At 44.0% G+C, this 18,955-nt stretch overlaps 1 protein-coding gene across 17 annotated transcripts in view; it reads right to left on the bottom strand.

Annotated features, from left to right (window-relative positions):
• Nucleotides 1-18,955, bottom strand: part of AOPEP (aminopeptidase O (putative)) — a 186,998-nt gene that overhangs the window by 137,452 nt on the left and 30,591 nt on the right. The gene's annotated exons all lie outside the window — the stretch shown is intronic.

The raw sequence follows: 18,955 nt of genomic DNA, 5'->3' as shown, positions 1-18,955 counted from the left end.
GCCGGCCATGGAGGAGGGAGGCTCCAACTGTGTTGCTTGGCTGTGTTGCTCACCCAATAAGGAGTCTGAGAACGACTGGGGGGTGGAGCTTGCATGCCTTGTGTGTGGCTAGTTAATGCAAGCTGAGGAGTTTTTTGAATGCTGGACGCCATTTTGTTGCACGTGCTGCTGCAAACTTTGCAATGCAGAGCCAGGCCGGGGAGCCATCTTAAGTTGAGGCTCCATAGGCCTTGTGGTGCATGTGATTCAGATTCTATTCAGTTGAACCTCTGGTTATAAAGTTGGTTGGACAGTGTTCTCGAAGCTACCAGCATGAGTTTGACCAGACTGCATTAGGACAGGAAGACTGGAGTGCCTGGAACAGGTGAGGCTGCAGGTCCCTTATTTTCAAGGCTGCTGGTCCCTTATTTTCAAGGCTGCTGGTCCCTTATTTTCAAATCTGTAAGTTGACAGCTATGGCTATAGTCCTAATGGTGCTACCTGCCACCCCTTAGCCCACAACAGCCTCCAAATAAATAGGATTCTCCCTAAACAGGTATTACTGTAGCACCACCCCAAATGGATATTCCCGATTCCTGTAATGAAAAAAAGGTGGAAAAAACCTCTACACACTCAAATAAAGATTTATTTCAGGCCCGGCATGTTTTGGACTATTTCTTCTTTGAGGGCACAATAAATGTACCAAACATATTTTGTACAAAAATCCTAAGGAATAGGATAGTCTTTCTTCTAACCAAAAGGGTATCTGATAGAAAGTCTCTGAAACTGTTGGTGCACTCATCTACACACCTACTAAAAAATAAGTCCAAATTAATTTAATGGGGCATATATGCAGGAAAATGGCTACAGGATTATAGCCTAAAACTCCTTGTTCAAGCCATTTCAAGACATCCAAATTTGTTATAGAATAGATGAATAGTCTCTGGACACTCCAGCCAGACCTGAATGAGCATCGAAGAGTGTATGATTTACTGGATCAGCTTCTTTTAAAATCCTAAATGTTTCAGCACTGGAGAACGAATCACTACATTACAAATCCTTATAGATTACTAGAAGGCATGCAGGGGGGAAAAAGCCAATCAGGGAAATTTATTCTGTTTCTATTCCTCATGCTAATAAAGGATTATTTCCATTACTTAGAAAAGGAAAGATAGAATTTCTGCCTGACACCTTTTCAGGGAAATCTGATGAGTTTTCTCCAGTTGTTGCCTGGGTGATACACATAGCAATACACACCAAACTAGCTATGCACATCCCAAATTGAATTTGTAAACTTTATAAAGGCAATAAGAACATAAGAAGAGCTGCTGGATACGGCCAATGGCTCTTCTAGACCAGCATCCTGTCTTCACAGGGGCCAACCATATGCCTATGGGAAGCCTGAAAGTAGGAACTGAGCACAACAGAACTGTCTCCACTTGTGAAGCAACTGGCAATCATAGACATATTGCCTTTGACAATATAGCCATCATGGCTAGTGGCAGCTATAGTCTTATCCTCAATTAATGTATCTAATCTCCTTTTAAAGCTATCCAAACTGTGCTAAGCAGGCCAAAATCAATCACACTGCAATCCCTTACTGGTTAAGTCAACACATTTCCATTGATCTGAGAGAAAGTAAATTGTCATAAGATCATGTGAATGGGATGAGTCAAATTTTACTGATGTGGTCCATCTTGCAGATTCTTAATTCTCCAGCTTTAGAATGTTTAATAAAGATCTAGGTATTCCTGTCCATTGACAAGTTGTGTCTCCCAAAAATAATTTGATTATCTGGGTTCTGTTCTCAAAGGGAGGCTGCATTTCATTAGCAACTGTTAATTTTTCATGTGAGCAGTGCAGTCTGTACTTTCTAGCCCCAACTACCTGTTCCCAGTTCTGTAGCTAACAATATATTTTATTGTGATATTGTGACATGAACAAATATTCACAAAACACCAAAAACATTTACATTTCAAGACCAACCACCTATTCCCCAGACACAGGATATCTGAGACACTACTGTGCACAAACAGCTTGTTAGTCTCTATGAGGAACTGCTATAATGCATGCACACAAACAAACAAACACACATGGAGCCGGGTAGATTTTAGTGAAAAATTAATGTACCTGGATAAAATAGTTCAATATATTTGAATTTTTTTTAAAAAAAAATAACATGCCCTTCTGGCCAATAAAATGTTAAAAAAAATAAATATAATACAAAAAAGGATTTATTGTCTTTTATCTGAATGTCTGAGGCAAAATTTAATAAGAAATATCGAAGAACGAGCTAGCAGACTAAATAAAGCCCATAATCTAATGACCATTTTTCTAATGCAGTATTACATCATTAACTTTACAACAAGATTACAGTGCACAGTATTATATTCTGAGTTGGATAATCAATGTTTGGCTCTGGTGACATGCATACAAAGAAACAGTAGTAAGAACAAATTCTCCTGCCTCTCTCTTTCCAGTGTTGCAAAACCAAGGACAGTTTAAGATGTTAAGCATAAACAGCAACTGTTACAGGTAAATTGTGCAACTGTTTTGGGATTTTAAAAAAATCAAGGCTGTTAATTCTTTTATCAAATTCTTTTTCTTTGGGGATAACATCAGCACTAGATGAAAGTTTAACAAGAATTTGGTCACTTAATGAAATTAAAGGTGGGGTGTCCGTTCGTAGGAATGTATGCAATGCAAATCTGGAAATGAATTATATTGCAATCTACAAATTGCATTAAATGGTATGAGATAATATAGTGAAGACCTATCTTTGAGAATCTGTTGAGGGATAAGAGAGTGAGGAATAACCCTCTTCCATCAGGGAATGGAAATGATGGAGAGGAAGTTGCAAGTTGGAAAAGGCAGAGAGAAAGCTGAGGGCAGTAGCAAGGAACTCTCAGAAGCTGCACTCTTGTTACCATTGAGGCACTATACCTGAAGAAAAATCCTGGATTTCTAATTTATTTCACTGGGCAACACTCACTTTTCTACAAGGAAAATTTTTTAAAAAAACTTCTTCAAAATGAGCCAGAAAGCTCCTTCCAAAAGAACCTGGAAGCTCCATGTATATTGTCTGAATCTAGTAAAAAATATAGGGCGGGTTTCACCTAACCAGACCCATCAGCGGAAGCTGTACACAAGGACAGTGTACCAGCCCCAAGGGGGTTCCCCTTTCCTTCCCCCAAGCACACCCTGTAATTAGCTGTCCCGGCACATTTTGCTTCATAAGCTTCCATTCTACAAGTTTTAGAGATTTACTTTAAAAGAAAAAGAAAGCCCAGAGTCTGGGGGTCTCTGCTGGCCCTGGGACTTCCACCCTCTCGAATACCCTGGCAGCTAGCCAGAAGGAACTTCTGTAAGTACTGCAAACTTGATCTCTGTCTACCAAAAGATTTAAGGAACCAGTGGTGTTTCACTTTCCACTATAAGCTCTCAGAACATTTTCCAGCTATTTACTCTGAGCAACTCCCCACTCTTAGTTGGATCAGACTACTCACCGACATACTTTCTCAACTGCCTGCCACTTGCTTCTGTTCCTGCCTCATCACTACAAACTGCTCACACAGCTGGAATGTATTAACTGCTATCGTCACCAGGAGTTTCTGCATTATTCTAGGTCACATGTTCAGATTCTGCTGTGACTTAGGAACCAACTGCAACCCTCATATTTACCTTTTAAACATACAGATACCTGCAACTTTATGGGCTATAAACCTGTTATATATCTAAAATAAAACTGGAATTCAAAGGATTCCACTGAATGAAGAATTTTGGGAATACAAAAATAGCAATGCAGTCAGTTATTACCCCTACGGAAGGTTACTTACCTTTATATGATTATACCTATGGCTATAATCATAATATGACCCACACTAAAACTAATTTTTAAAATTATTGCTAAGTGTGCTGGAATACAAACAAGAAAGTGAACCACATCAGAACATAATAATACAAAATAGCAAGCCTGTTTTCTGCTATCAAAGTAATTATTACTGTGAAGAAAAATGTTTGCTCTGACATATATCATATTCTTGTCAAGCGGGAGGCAAACTGTTTGGAGTATGGTTTTATATGAGAATTCAAACAGCTGTCCATATGCGATCAAATTACACTGGGATTTTACAGATAGAAATCTATAAACAAATGCAGCTGTCACAAGTCAAAAGTTTTTCTCCCCCATAACTTTGATAAGTATTTTTCCATTTGTATTTCAGAATTCAAATGCAGAAGGATAACTTCCAAGTGCAAAAACGTATCTGAATCTCTTTAGGTATCATTTTTATGTAAACATCTCTCCCAAACAAACCTTTTCAGAGGTTCCATAATCAACTCATCCAACAACACAAAAGCATCTGAAGCTTGAATTACTTTTTATACATATATACATAATCACTGAATTACAGTTATGTGCAATGCTTTTCTTTTTTAAAATCTACATGATTAGAAACTAATATATCAGATAACGATAAGAAAACACTGTAGGCATCTCAAGCTAAAGAGCTATGATCAGTACATCATTTTTCCTAAAAACCAAATTGAGAAGTGGAAGGCAACAGACCAACACAAGTAATAACACTGACTAGCACTAGCTTCAAGTATGTTTGCAAAAAAGAGGGTGTGCTAGACAGGAGAAAGGTGAAATGAAAAGATTTCCTGTTCCCCTCTCCGCAAATTTGACAAGTTGTTTCAAGAAACATGGAGGAAAACAGAAAATGACTTTAGGCTGGCACCTGAGAGACAATGCAGAGCAGTAACTGACACAAGGTCATTGGCTGTTGATTCTTGCAATGGGAGCTATTGGGCTGCCATAATAAAAGGAAGCCTGAATTTATTACCTAGCATAAACACATTCAAGCCTGCCAAAGAAGTAACCATGAAAGAAAAGGAAGTAAAATGTTCCAAAAACAATATGATTATGAAAGAAATAGAATAACACTTTTAAAACTGAAACGTAAATAAAATAGAATATATATATATATAGAGTCCACATAGACATCTAGTATACAAAGTTTACACACCAATGTTTTCTATATGTTCCATAAATTGTTTCTTGATAAAGATGTACTGTTATAAGCATTACCATCCTTTTAATGGATGTCAAATGTTTACTTACTCCTGAAAATATGCATTAACATTGTGTGCACTGAAGTCCAGGATAGAAGTGAACGCTTTAATGAATATAAACATACATCAATATATAAACATGGTTAAAGCTTAAAACCATCCAATTTAAACAAATCCTATATGTTAGCAGTCCTGCTAAGAAATCTTTGGCTACATTTCATTTCCATTTCCTACTCAAGATATAAATCAAGAATGAATCCACTGACTTCAGTCCAGTGGGTCTGTATTTTCATCACTAATGCTTAACACAAAACAGAATTTAGTTGATATGCTGGCACCATGCATACATGTAAAGCGTTATAATTTTAACTTTGTAATTTTTAGTTTGCAGAACCCAGAGAGAGACATAATCAAGATGGCTCCCTCCATTGGGCTTAATAAGGAAGCCATTACAGAACTGTGGAATTCCATTAATGTCTGAATTGTACTTCTGAATCTGATCATTGGCTCAGGACATAAGACTTTATTGCAGAATTATCTGTTTTATAGCCCAACCCAAAGAAGAATACAGACTGTACCATCTTACTAGCCTCCAAAGAATGAAGCTTTCCAAATACTTGGTTGTTGTAACATCATATCTTAGCATTCAAAATTGTAACAGTAGTGCAAGTTCTAGCCTTAACCAACAGGAGTATAAATTGTTGCTCTATTAATTTAACACTTGATGGCAAATGAGTGGCCAGGCAGGCTGATAAATATGATGGGAAACCTTTCAAAGGGAGTGCCAGGACATATTGAGCCTGTTACTTCAATCATATAATGCAAAGCAGGGATGGGGAACCTGTGGCCCTTCCAATATTGCTAGATTCCAAGTTCCTTTGAGGGTTTTAAGCAGAGGTTTGATGGTCATTTGTCATGTATTATCTAGTTGAGATTCCTGCATTACATGGGATTGGATCAGATGACCCTTGGGGTCCCTTCAACACTACAGTTCTGTTCTATAATTATGGATCAGCTGCCTTCTTTGCTCTGGTCACAGTTTCAAAAGGGTTTTTTATCAGATTATTATTAACTCAAGTATTGCTATCATAAAGACCTCTGCTATGTCCCTCTTCTATGTTTGTGTGTGTACATTTTCAATTTTGATATATTTGCAGAATTTCTTTTTACTACATAAAGGACCCCTGACAGTTAAGTCCAGTTGCGAATGACTCTGTGATTGCGGCGCTCATCTCGCTTTACTGGCCGAGGGAGCCGGCGTTTGTCGGAAGTTTTTCCAGGTCATGTGGCCAGCATGACCAAGCCACTTCTGGCGAAACCAGAGCGGTACCTATTTATCTACTTGCGCTTTGACGTGCTTTCAAACTGCTAGGTTGGCAGGAGCAGGGACCGAACAACAGGAACTCACCCTGTTGCAGGGATTCGAACTGCCAATCGGCAAGCCCAAGGCTCAGTGGTTTACACCACAGCGCCACGCACATCCCTTTTACTACATACAAAGTGCATAACTGTTACCCCACTTATAGAAAATGCACCTGTTTGTGAGTAACAACGTGGCAGTGCTGCTTTCCTTCCATATCCTGAAATCTGCTGCTGCTCCAATTGTATTTTTCTAACTTTAAATTTAGCTTCTCTCTCTCCCCCCCCCCCTTTCATTTCTTACTAGAACAGGGACTAAAATGAAAGACAAGCAGGAGCAGTTCTGTGCTTGCACAGCTTCTAGTTGGCTGCTGTGATAAGTGCCAACTGAAACAGGCTAAAAACTGTACTGTTCCCATGAGAAAAACCATGAAATGAATGCTGCAATATATTGCTGAGAATGAAAGCAAAATTTAAACAGAAAAACCTAACTACATGGAAGGTGTTTTTCATGAAGCTGCTAGATTTGGGAACAAGGATTCATGGCATGGATAATAATGCACAGGGCATCTTGGCCTCTACACAGAGACTGTCTTGTGGATCATGGAATATGGCCCCTAATACAGAAACCAGCTGCCACAAAATCCTGAGAACTGAGTTTTAATAGATATTGGCCAGAAGGGGTGATCATTAATATCTGGAGCGAATAAATGAGGTAGCTTTTCCTGTGCCCTAGGAAAATAACCAGCCATTCTGGCCATCAGTTAAGGATAGGGGAGAAATTCAACTGAGTTCATATTTAAAGCTGAATATCTCAAATTTACACTTTTTGAAACAATATGAGAACCAAAATCATTGTTTGAAATTCACCCTTTTAAAATTTTGTTAGGTAGTTCTCCAATCAATGTTTGCTTGCATATATATATATATATATATATATATATATATATATGAGAGAAAGTGGCCTAGCTCTAGAATGCTAAATATTTTTCATTGTGATTTTTTTTGGGGGGGGGGTCACAAATTGCTGCAGAAATGTAGAGAACTGAAGTGAAGAATTGAAAAATTAAACATTGACATAAGTAAAATTGGCAGATCCTTTCATCCCTACCAATAATTCATAGTTTTCACACACAACAACCTTTTCCGCCCCCCATTCCTACAAAAGTCAAAACTATGTGCTACCTAGTTTGGGGCTAGACATTTCAAAGCTTTTGCTCTATTTGGACTCAAAAGGCTACAAACTGACCTGAAAAGATCCATAATGTATTGAAATAATAACAGAGATACAGATCTAAATATTATGAGGAAAAATCTAATTTTTCAGATTTCCCTTATGGATAAAACTGTTCATCAAGGCCAAGGTGTGAGCTGTCATCTTCATACTTATATACCAAAATTTCCCTCATTGTTTTGTTTTGTTTTTGTTGGAACCACTCATTACCATCAACAACATGGCGGATAATCTTACTACTGTTGTGACACATGCTTTTTTTAAACAAGAAGCTTTGTTTATTCACCCCAGATGGTAATGATCACCCCATATTCACACCCCTAGTCTACAGACTAAAATAACTGTCCTACTCTTGAAAGCTGGTGAAAGAATAATAACATATTGACAGTTGCTTTTGAAGGATCAGAACCAGCAAAGCAAAGTATGAACTTCGTAAGATTGCACATATATACATATTAGGCATGCTGCTATATTCTAGAATAATTCATAAACTAAATCACAATGTAGATTTCATATTTTTAAAGAGATGAGTTTCTATCAATTTAAAAATATGTGTATATTCAATAGGATTTTCATTCATGATCAAATTTATCAATGTTGACTGAAATAAAAGTTCAAATATTTAAAACACTTGTACAATGTTAATTGTAATGATCCTAGCAGGCACCACTATAATTCCAGTCTCAAAATGCAATAGACTACAACCATTATTCTAGAGTAGTACCACAAAGGTCCCTATTTACAATCTGAGCACATTTTCTACAATTCAGGCTGGGAGAAAGAACATTTCTTGTTCTGAAAGAGATCTTTAGACTATGAAGGTCCACTCAAAAGTCTGTAGTGTTCATCTTACACTATGCTCCCTTAAACAAGTAAATATAAGGAACTGATGGTAGGGGATATAATCAAGTAAAGTGTAACCAAGAGTCTGTGTAATGTTCATAGCGTGTTTTGACACTACAAAAAGGTTATCAGAGGCAATGGAAATGCTTGTTAAAAAGCAATAATTCTACAGTTCATTTGATATTAATGCAACATATATACCACTAAATAGTACAACCCAATCCTATGCAAATTGACTCAGAAGGTGCACTGAATTCAATGGAATTTAGTCCTGAGTAAGCATATTTATACTTAACTACACAATGTCACCCAAAAATCAAAAGAAAAAGCCTTTCGATTTGTGTTGGTCAAACAGCAGTCTTATCTCTCAACTCCCACCCTATCTTAAGGAAATCTTAAAAACAATATCTAATACTTTATGGAATGAGTGTCTGCAGCTTCAAGAAGTGAGATGGTCAGTAGACACATGCAACTTTCTGGATTGTAAATTATACCTTTGTATTTCCCTCACTCTAATTGTTACTTGTGCTGAAGCTTTTCCTGGTTAGGCAATAACATCCAAAGGTATGAATAGCAACAAGGTACTGCACACTGCTTCAACAGTTCTGTGATGAAGTATATACATCTTTCTTAACAGATTAATTACTTTTGAAAAACGCAGGATACCTAGAGCTACAAGATTTATCTGAATGGAACACAATATGTATCTGAGATGAAGAAGACATGTCATTGTCCCCTAACCCCAATTTAGATTTCAACAAATCCTGAAAGATGTTCACAATCCCAGAACTTGGAATCTCCAGTGATACGTGAAGTTAACAATTGTAGTCATTTTCCACCAACTTTATCAAGCAACATACAGAAATTATTTTAGGCGGAAGACTGTGTAGTTGCAGAATGACAAGCAATGTGGATCTTGGTGCAATCCATATTTTGTTGATATTTTAATCTTCTCTGCTCCCTGTAAGACTATAAATTATGACCGCCCGCTTAACATGAGGGAGAAAAGAAAAATATTTTCAGTTAAAAAGACAGTCAATTGTTTGAAAGTGAGACACTGAAAATAACTGATCTTTTCCATTTTGCCATGGCATCTGTCAGAGCCACCCGAGGTCCCAGCTCACAAGAGACCAAAATCCAGTCCAAGTTATGTACAAAAGGTTTTATTGAAGTACATTGTTGTCGTTACATCCAAGCTCCGTGGCTCAGCATCTGTTACCCTTAGATGTTAGAAGTCCCCTCTGAGTCAGTCCCGCCCCTGCACCAGCTTAAGAGGCTTGTACTGCTCCACCTTTTCCTCTCCTTCCTTTTCCGCAGGGTCTTCCTGCCCCCCTGTGCTCCCTCCCTCCGGGACTCCCCCGAGGCTGAGTCTTCTGACGCCTGCTCCCCCCTCCTTCGTGCTTTGGGACCAGGCTCCTCCTCAGGGCTCTCCTCATTTCCGCGCGCCTCCACATTTGAACTTGGCGCGCGTACGTTGCCTCTGACCTTCCTTTCGACCGTTACGCTACTCTCGGTACTACACTCCTCCCCTTCCGGCAGGACGTTCTGCTCCGAACTCCTTCCCCTCTCTGCTTCCTGTTCTGCTCTTTCTGACACACTGGCAACTCCACCCCCTTCACTCCGTTCCGACGGAGAGGCCGGTCCCGATCTCCAACCCCCACTGGGGATTCCCTCTTCGTTCCCCTGCTTCTGACTGCTTCCCTCTCTACTGCCCCTTGGCCTGACCAGGGGGGCTCCCTTTTGGGAATCCTCGGATTCACTTGACGGACTCACTGACAACCTCGGGTCGTCGTCGTCCTCTTCCTCGTCGCCCTGGGACCCCTCCCCCTCGCTCTCTGTCCCTGAAACCCTGACAGCATCCAATAGGGTTATTTGTTCAATTCTCTGATCCACATTAACAGGGTTATAATTAGCAGTTTCCACAGATTTCAGTTGTTCAAAAAGTTCTAATTTAAACTGAGGTTCTCTCTTAAATATAATGGGTTATGAAATGAGAAAACCTGCAAAAATTTCTGTTCTATCCATTAACTAGATTTACTTCAAATGTGTTTCAGGAACTATATATTATTGTTTTTGAAGATTTTTTTTTTTAAAGTTGAAGTTTTGGAAATACTTGAATAAAAAAATTGAAATCCAATTAGAAGCATCACTGCAATGATCTCACAACTTGAGTTCAATCATAACAGCCTCATTTTTCCTACATCCTTCTTTTAGCTCCACCAGAAGGTAATTACTGTGTGTTCCACCCTATGATAGACTTGGACTCAAAACACATCTGTTACACATTTATGGGCTAAGTGGTTCAGCATGCTGGTAAGGAAATATTGTGTGTTTGATGTACTCCAAATCTTGTTTTGATCCCCAATTGACAACTGAGTGGAGGGCCATTTCCAAAGAGGTAGCAAATTTGACTTTAGGTTTAGCTAAGAGGTAGAACATTTTCTCATAATGCTCCTACAGATAATATGAATAGGCATGCCTCAAATCATCACTTTTATCACTTCACATACTGTAAATGATGACAGCCCTTGAATCACTTTGTCATAGTAATCTTTAAAAACAGTTTACCACATGAATGTGACTGTCCCAAAAAAGGACTTATGGACTTAAAAGTCTGCAGCAACCAACCAGCTGTGATTCACACACAATTAAAAAATGACTAAAAAAATGTGTCCTAGAATAGTAAATAATAATAATAATACTAATAATTTATTTATACCCTACCCATCTGGCTGCATTTACCCAACCATTCTGGGCGGCTCCCAACTGAATATTAAAAACACAATACAGCATTAGGTATCAGTTATATGGTATCAGTTATATGTTATGTAAAAGTAGAGAGATTATGTAAGTGGGAAACAAGGAAATTCCACTAATTAAAAGGCATTCATAATGCAGTTGAGCCACCACGTAATATTAGTTTATTAAAAAAAAAAATCAAAGTCTTAAGCTTCTGAAACATGTTCTGGCATTTCTAAAGCAAAAAACAAAAAGATTCTGAACAGGAATTGACATAAGAATGGAAAGATAATGAGCTAGATTTGCAGGCAGTAGGTGGAGACTTCATACAACTGAAGACCCAAACTAGTCACATTTCTAAAGAAATGTGGTATAAGCAGATACTAGAAATACTATGTAAAAATAAAAACAGGGAAGGGAAGAGAAGAGATGAGAAAAGAGAAGAGAAGGAACCAAAACCCTTATCTACATGTTGACCGCAACAATCACCCTAAAGCCATTTCAGTTTTATCCTATCATTAATATGAGAGGTCCCCAATGACTAGCAGCAGTTCTCCAGGGTTTCCAGGTAGTAGTGTGTCCCAGACTTGACTGGAGATGCCAGAAACTGAAGTTGGGATCTTCAGCATGTAAACCACTAACTAGTGCCTCTTCCCCTATGTATGAGGTCCACATAGCAAAAGTTTGAGAAGATGCATTCTCAGGGGCTGCCTTCCTCACCACAAAATTACAGATCCTCCCTAAGCAGATCCCAAGCTTGAAGTCTTTTCAAAAGGTCAACCTCTTTGGGACTGGCTATTAAGTGGTCATCAGATGTTGGACAACTTATAATGGTTATATTACAATGCAATAGAATGTTATTCTATTTTGCTGAAGTGTTTAATGTGTTTCTTACTCACCCTGAATATTTGAGATGGGGGGTTCTGCATCTGTACCTCTAATCAAGGGGACATCCTTCCCCACACTCCACCCAATTATTTACCAAATTCATTCCACGCTACACTGTGGTACTTCCCTAGTGAAGGTCTACTCCAAACCCCAATTTTAAGACCATAAAACTCTTCCCAGTCACTCTAGTTCTCCTGCCTTTTATATGAAAGAGTATATCTTCCCTGTTGCTTCATACTTCCCATGTTCATGTACAACGCAGCAATGTACAAGTTCTCAATTTGTATACTACAAAATGTTGAAGTGTGGAGTGCTCCTGTTCAGGATACTCCATTCCATTCTTCTCCCAGCAAGTTTTCCATTTCTCTTCCTCTCCTTGATTGTTGGCCAATGTGTTGTGGCAACTGAACATGCTTAATCTTCATAAGGCTGTATTGGACTTTACCACTCTCCCTAATTAGGATTTGTCAGGACTGCCGCTAGGTCCCAGCTCACAGAGGACCAACGCCCAGTGGATATTATATACAAAAGTCTTTATTGAAGTTTAGTTTCCATTTCCAAGCTCTGGGCGCGCAGGCCCACGTCTTAACGCTAGACCGGCTAAGTCCCCTCTGACTCACTGCTCCATTTGCTCCCCCTCCTGTGTCTCTCCTTCTGAACCCCTGACATCCATCCCCCCCTCGAAGCCCCCCCTTCCCCCCTCCCCCTCTTCCGGTGCGGGTTCCGGGTGCTCCATTGTTGTAGGGGTGAGTCCAGGATACAGCTCGTCCCCTGAGGCTTGCAACCATCGAGATAAGTCCGGGAAGTCCCCCATGGGCTCGTCGACGACGACCTCCTCCGCTTCCATCTCCTGCGCGGTGTGCTCGAAATCTGCGCTCGACCCCAAATCACCCAAGAGCCCTCCTCCCCCTGTTGTTTGATGGGGGTCCACCTCCCAGGGCCCCTTCGGCATGTCTCTGCGCCAGCCCACTTCGGGTTGGTCCTCCCACCAATAAGATCCCCCCGTGCCAAAACCTGAAAGTGATCCCTCCGGAGAGCTGCCTCCCGGAGCCGAGTCCTCAGCTGACGAGAAACCCCGGAAAGTGCTGGCCGAGAGTGTGGGTGTGAACAAACAATCCTCGAAAAAGCCCGCCGGCATAGGCTTGTGCGGGAAAAGTGTGTGGAATTCTTCCTTGAGCAACTGCTCTTCCACTGCGTAATCCGGCACCCACCTGTTGGCGCTGGCCGGGGTGTCCTCCGTGGCGAGAAGATATTCAATCCCGTCCTCCCCCCACCTTGAGTCTAAAATCTCAGTGGCTTCATTAAGTGGCTCCCCTTTCGGCGACCCCCCTTTTTTGGGCGCTTCTCTGAGCGGGTCTGGCGCCTTCCCCGGTGCTTGAAACCTGTGGGGCTCTCTGTAGGGCGTGAGCACTGATCTATGAAAGACCGGGTGCATTCTGGAACCCTCCGGGAGTGTCAACCGGAAGGCCACTGGGTTGATCTGCGCCTCTACTTGGTAAGGCCCTAGCTGCTTGTGCCCTAGTTTCTTCTTGGCTAACGATCTGGCTGGAACTGCTTGTGCTGCCAACCAGACCCAGTCTCCCACCTGGATGTCCTCCCCAACCCTCCTGTGTCGATCTGCCTGCACTTTGTAAGCCTGTTTTGCCAACTCTAACTGCCTCCTGAGCTGCTCGTGGATCTCCTGCAACTCCGCTGCCACTTCCTCTGCTCCCTGTGGCTCCCCCTCCCGCACTGTGTCCAGACCCGGGAAGGTTCTGGGATGCCTCCCGTAGTTGGCAAAAAATGGGGTCACCCCCGTGGACCCGTGCTTCGTGTTGTTGTAGGCAAACTCGGCCAACGGTAGATAGTCCACCCAGGTCGATGGCTGCTGGTTCGCGTAGCATCTCAGGTACTGCTGCATGATGGCGTTGACCCTTTCCGCCTGCCCGTTAGTTTGCGGGTGTCTCGCCGACGCCAGGCTGACCTTGACGTTCAGGAATCCCATCAGCTTTTGCCAGAAGTTGGAGATGAACTGGCGCCCCCGGTCGGACAAAATAGACCGTGGTAGGCCGTGCACCTTGAACACGTGGTCTATGAACATCTTAGCGGTCTGCTCGGCCGTGGCCACCTTCGCGCACGGAATGAAGTGGGCCATCTTGGTGAACAGGTCCACTACCACGAGCACTGCCGTCTTGCCCCTTGAGCTGGGTAGATCTGTGACAAAGTCCAGGGCTACCCTCTCCCACGGTACGAACGGTGTCTGTAGCGGTTCCAACAGGCCCGCCGGCGGCTGGTGCACAGGCTTAGCCCTTTGGCAGGTGTCGCACCTATTGACATAGTCTGCGACATCCCCCCGCATCTTAGGCCACCAAAAGTCTCTGGCTACTAAGTCCACCGTCTTCTCCTTGCCGAAGTGCCCCGCGCTGGGCGCGTCGTGCAGCTGTTGCAGGACCTTCGCGCGGAGGCTGTCTCCTGGTACGTAGAGGACTCCCTTGCGTAGGAGCAGGCCGTCTCGCACTTGGAATTCGTCGCCCCTCGCCTTGCCACTGCACACCTCCTCCATCTTGGCTCGGGCGAACGAGTCCGTTTGCAGCGCGCGGCGCACCGCGTCCAGGTCCACCGTGGCTGACGCGCATGCCCACGCCTGTGGTGTGAAAATGTGCTTGGCCGCCGCCGGTGCCTCTGCCTCCAGATACTGCGGTTTTCTGGACAGCGCGTCCGCCAAGACGTTGCTGTTTCCTGGGATGTACTCAATTCTGAAGTCGAAATCTGCAAAGAACTCCGCCCAGCGGATGTGTCGCTGGTTCAGGAACCTCGCCGTGCGCCAGTACTCCAAGTTCTTATGGTCTGTGCGGACCTGCACCGTGTGCTTGGCTCCAACGAGGAAGTGCCGCCACGCCTTGAAGGCTGCATGTATGGCCAGCAACTCCCTGTCCCAAATGGTGTAGTTCTGCTCCGCTTTGCTGAGTTTTCTGGAGTAGAAAGCGCACGGCCTCCAGTCCCCCTGGTGGTCTTGCTGCAACAGAACGGCTCCCACGGCCCTGTCTGAGGCGTCCGTCTCCACTCTCATGGGCCTGCTGGGATTTACGTGCAGTAGGTTCTCTTCGGAAGCGAAGAGCTGCTTGAGCTTCTGAAAGGACTGCTCTGCCTGCTCCGTCCAGATGAACCTCTTCTTCTTGGAACTGAGGGTGTCGGTGATGGCCGCTGTCTGCATGGCGAAACCCTTGATGAACTTGCGATAAAAGTTGGCAAAACCGACAAACCTCTGTACTTCCTTCCTATTGCGTGGGCTCTTCCAATCCAGTACTGCACGTACCTTGGCACCGTCCATAGCCAGTCCCTTGTCGGACAGTTTGTAGCCCAAGAAATCCACCTCCGTCTTGTCGAACTGGCACTTCTCCAGCTTGGCGTACAGCCTGTGCTCCCGCAGCCTCTGCAGAACTTCCCTAACATCTCTCTCGTGAGCCTCCGGCGATTCCGAGAAGATTAGGATGTCATCCAGGAAGCAGACGCACTTCTTGTAGAGGAGACCCGCCAAGACATGATGCATGAAGGCTTGAAAACAGTGGGAACCATTTGTTAATCCAAAAGGCATAACTCTGTATTCATAAGTGCCCAGCGGCGTAAACATGGTTGTTTTCCACTCGTCGCCTTCCCGTACGCGAATGAGATTGTACGCTCCGCGCAGATCCAACTTGGTAAAGATGCGACCCTTCCTCACCGTCGCCAGCAGGTCATCGATCTTGGGCATAGGGAATGCTGAGGGCTTGGTCTTGAGGTTCAAGAAGCGGAAATCAACGACCAGCCTCTTTTGGGGCGTGTCCCGCTTCTTTACAAAGAACACGGGACTGCCTCCTGCCGCCTTGGACTCCCGGATGAATCCCCGCTTCAGGTTGTGATCTATGAACTCCCTGAGCTCTTGCAATTCATCCTCAGACATGGAGTACAGTTTCCCCGTCGGGAGCGTCGCCCCGGGCAGGAGGTCGATCTTGCAGTCGTAGGGTCTGTGGGGTGGCAGCTTATCCGCCTCTTTCTCGCAGAAGACCTCCAAAAACTCCTTGTATTTGTTAGGCACCGCTTGCAACATGCCCAAGTTCAGCTGTGGTCCATCCTCGTGCCCCTCATCTTCCAAGTCCGCTAGGATGCAGTGTTCTGCGCAGTAAGAGGAGCCGAAGGTCAGTTGCCGCTGGTACCAAGCTAATGCCGGGCTGTGCCTATCCAGCCAACTCATTCCCAACACTATGGGCGTGTCTGACAGGCGGGTGACGTTGAAGCTGATGACCTCACGGTGGTTTCCAATGCGCATCACCATTGGCGGCGTCTGCTGTAGCACTTGCCCTCCCAGTAGCTCCCTGCCGTCCACTGTGACGACTTTCAGAGGTACCGCCGCTGGCAGAAGGGCTATGCCATGTTGCTGGAGGAACTGCATGTCTATAAAATCTGCATTGCTCCCCGAGTCGATGGTGATGGGAATTTCCACAAGTAGCCCATTGGGGAGCTGAAGGGATGCGGTGAGCTGCACTACTGGTTTGGGTGGGAGGGGGTCGGTGGGCTGTAAGATCCCTGGGGATTGCTTCACTGACTTGTCTGGCTGGTCCCCAGAGACGCCATCTCCAGCCAGACAGTGGAGTTTTCCTGCTGCGACTCCCTCTGCTGAATTGCGTCTGTTACTGTCGCTGCGGCTGCAGTATGCTTGTGAAACCGCTGGGGACACTCTTTTGCCATATGCTGAGCACTGTCGCAGATGTAGCACTTCCTGGTTCCTCTAGGAGGCTTCATCTTGACTGCTCCCGGAGTTAGGGCTCCGACTGTGGAGTGAGCCTTAGCCCCACCTATCTCCATCGGCTCCTCTCCCCCTCCCAGCGGAGGCATGGATCGAGCGCGCGCCGCCTCCTTGGGGAAGGGAGGCAGTCCTCTCGCTGGCGTGCGTCCCAAATGCCCTTCCTCCCTGCCCCAAGGGCGTCCTTCCAACCGAACCCCAATGGAGAGTGCCCGTTCCACCACTTCCTTGGTGGTTTGGGGTCTTCCCCCCCTTGCGATCTCGTCTTTCACAGCTCCGCTCAACCCCTCCCAGAACAGGTCTCTGACGGCAGGCGATTCTTTCTCCCAGGCTAGTACATTCACCAATCCGAAAAAACGTGAATGATATTGCCTCACAGTGGCTTTACCTTGTCTTAGTCCGTGAATCTCCCTCCTAGCGATATCCACATCAATCTCAGATAAAAAACACGCATCCATCACTTTAATGAAGGCAGCCGCATTTTGGAGGGCTGGATCCTTGTCTCTCCATAGATTGCGCAGCCACGATTTTGCCTCCCCCCGCAAATGCGAAATAATAAATCCCACTTTCTCTCCCTCATTTTTAAAGTCTTTGTCAAGCAGCTGCAATGCATAAATCACATCTGCTCTGAAGTTAGGATACTCCTGCAGGTCCCCATTGAAGTGAGATACCAGGCTCCCTCCTCTGTTTCCCAGCCCAATCCCTTCTGGTCTGGTGGCTGGTAGCCTCTGTGTACTTAGCACTTCTAACCTGGTTCGCAGATCCTGGCAGGCAGCAGCTGCTTCCTGTTCTTTCTTTCTGGAAGCCGCAATTTCTGCAGTCAACTGCGTCACTGCGTTTTGCAAACTCGCTATCCTCTCTTCGGTAGTCATTTCCCTGTTTTTCGTGAGCTCGCGAAGCACCAATCTTCACCCCTCGCTGCTTTCCCGCACTCCACGAGGTTGCAAAATTGGTGAAAATGGAGAGGGGACTTACTGTCAGGACTGCCGCTAGGTCCCAGCTCACAGAGGACCAACGCCCAGTGGATATTATATACAAAAGTCTTTATTGAAGTTTAGTTTCCATTTCCAAGCTCTGGGCGCGCAGGCCCACGTCTTAACGCTAGACCGGCTAAGTCCCCTCTGACTCACTGCTCCATTTGCTCCCCCTCCTGTGTCTCTCCTTCTGAACCCCTGACAGGATTATTTTCCTAATTTCCTAGGGTCCGCCTAGTCTGCTGATAACTCTCCTCTTATGCATGGGTAGTACATAAGATCCAGCGTTCAGAAAACTGACTTCATCAACAGTATGCTTGATTCAGGAAGCACAAACAATTAATGCCATGTTAATCAGGCATTCTGTCATCATTTCTCTATATCTGAAGCCACCCTCTGTTTGAGGCAGTTATATGAGCAGCAGAGAATATGCTGGGTACTAAACATCTCAAACTAGTTTTAATGGCCGTTAAACCATTTTTGTATGTTTGATGAAGAACAATCACACAGTATAAAGCCAAAATAAGAACGCTAAGGCCTGGCTGTAGGCAAGCCTTTTAAAAAACTAAACCAGCATCTGGAATACACTGGAGTTAATGTCCTAACTAGACACTGACTGAATTTTCATATGATTGATACAACAAAGGGCCTATGTTAGCTTTTCGTTTGCTACTAATATATAATGAACGCTTCAAGAATAGTAGTTACTATTTATCCCTACATTATACAGACAGTCAGCTGCTGTTATCTTTCTGGGACGTTCCTACCTTATGTCTAATTAATTACTTCTAGCCATTACTAAATGTAGAGATGTATAAAACTTGGGAGACACTTGTCAACGCTCCCCTCCTCCCCACTCCTGCCATCAATTTAATGCTATAAAAGGTAAAGGTAAAGGTACCCCTGCCCGTACGGGCCAGTCTTGCCAGACTCTGGGGTTGTGCGCCCATCTCACTCAAGAGGCCAGGGGCCAGCGCTGTCCGGAGACACTTCCGGGTCACGTGGCCAGCGTGACAACGCTGCCCTGGCGAGCCAGAGCCGCACACGGAAACGCCGTTTACCTTCCCGCTGGTAAGCGGTCCCTATTTATCTACTTGCACCCGGAGG

This window comes from Podarcis gaigeae, assembly GCF_964106915.1.
Source record: "Podarcis gaigeae genome assembly, chromosome: 11".
Taxonomy (NCBI): domain Eukaryota; kingdom Metazoa; phylum Chordata; class Lepidosauria; order Squamata; family Lacertidae; genus Podarcis; species Podarcis gaigeae.
Note: the sequence above shows the minus strand (reverse complement) of the source record. Positions and strands in the feature narration are given on the sequence as shown.